Below are 1362 nucleotides of genomic sequence, written 5' to 3' on the forward strand. Positions count from 1 at the left end.
ATGATAGGGGTTGGAAGGGACCTCTGGAGACCACGTAGGCCAACCCCCCTGCCAGAGCAGGTTCACCTAGAGTGAAACGGTGTGTTTCTCGTAGGCAGCGACACTGCAAGGCCTGCTGCCAGAGGTCACGCAACGACTGCAGGACGGTGACAGCGACGTCACGACAGGGGCCCTGACTGTCCTCGGCAACATGCTCCGCGTGCTGGACAGGCAGACGGCTGGCCCCATCGCTCTGCAGCTGCTCAGGACGCTCCCGCCCCTCTTTGAAAACGTAAGGCGGCGGGAGAGCGGAGGCTTGGATAGCATGCCCGGGGGCACACGTGTGCCTGGCCCGGGGTGGCGCGTCCCTCTGCGCGCGTGCCCACTGGCCCGAGAGTTCTTCTCCTCACTGCAGAGGGAGAGCCACAAGCATTCGTCTCCTCACCGTGGGCTTGGAGGAGCGAGACTGAGGTCCTCCCCTCTTCCTTCTCTCCTCCTAGGAGTCCAGCGACGTGCGAGAGCACTCCATCCTCCTCTGCAGAGATGCGATGGGGGTGGCAGTCAGCAGCCACAAAAAGCAGATGAGGAAGGACGTGGGGAGGAGCCTGATGATGCCCCTGTTCTTCCACCTGCACGACAGGGACCAGAGCGTGGCTCAGGTGGGGATTTCTAAGCCCTTGGCATGTGCCGCAGCTGGGCACGTGCCCCCTGAGGAGGGCTCCGAGCCCCCCGCTGCCTGCAGCCGCAGAGCTGGCAGCAGCTGAGGAGGTGGGCAGGGACGTGTCCTACCCCTGCCCTGCTCGGTCCAGCGGAGCAGAGCAGCAGTGCGTGGCCACGAAGACCGAAGCACTGGAGCCCCCCTGGGCTTCCCAGGGGCGCCTGCAGGTGTCTGAGGCCAGGCCTTGGACCCCCAACCCTTGCCACCCCCCTGCCCTGCCCAGGGACCCCTGGCAGTCCTGTCCCCTGGGCGGCAGGGCCATCTCCCACTCTCTGCTGCTCTGCAGGCCTCTCGGGAAGCCCTGCTCGGAGCGGCCAAGCTCCTGAAGCGCAGGCAGCTCAGGAAGCTGCTGGAGACGGAGCAGCCATGGAGGCTCGGCGAGTGCCTGGTAAGGGCGGCCTCGAAGCCCCACAGCCAGACTGGAGAAGCCCCTCTCCCCCCACGCGTTGGAGCTCCCAGCTGGGCCCCTGCCCGCTGCGGCGTCCTGGGCGCGCGAGCAGGGGAAGGCAGGGAAGGCCAGCCCTGGGCACAGGGGGAGGCTCTGGGCCCACCCTGTCCCCTCCTGCTCTCTCCAGCTGGCGGAAAGCAGCCGCGGCGCGGGGGATTACCTGCGGCAGAGCCTGCCGTACCTGCGGAGCCCACAGGAGCCCTTGCGCGAGGCGGCC

At 67.6% G+C, this 1362-nt stretch overlaps 1 long non-coding RNA gene across 1 annotated transcript; it reads left to right on the forward strand.

Annotated features, from left to right (window-relative positions):
- Positions 1-563: 563 nt before the first annotated feature.
- LOC141736563 (uncharacterized) lies at positions 564-1362 on the forward strand. The gene is made up of 3 exons (XR_012584993.1): positions 564-638; positions 984-1085; positions 1273-1362. It is a non-coding gene; the product is annotated as an uncharacterized LOC141736563 (long non-coding RNA).

The sequence above is a fragment of the Larus michahellis genome, chromosome Z (genome assembly GCF_964199755.1).
Source record: "Larus michahellis chromosome Z, bLarMic1.1, whole genome shotgun sequence".
Classification (NCBI taxonomy): Eukaryota; Metazoa; Chordata; class Aves; order Charadriiformes; family Laridae; genus Larus; species Larus michahellis.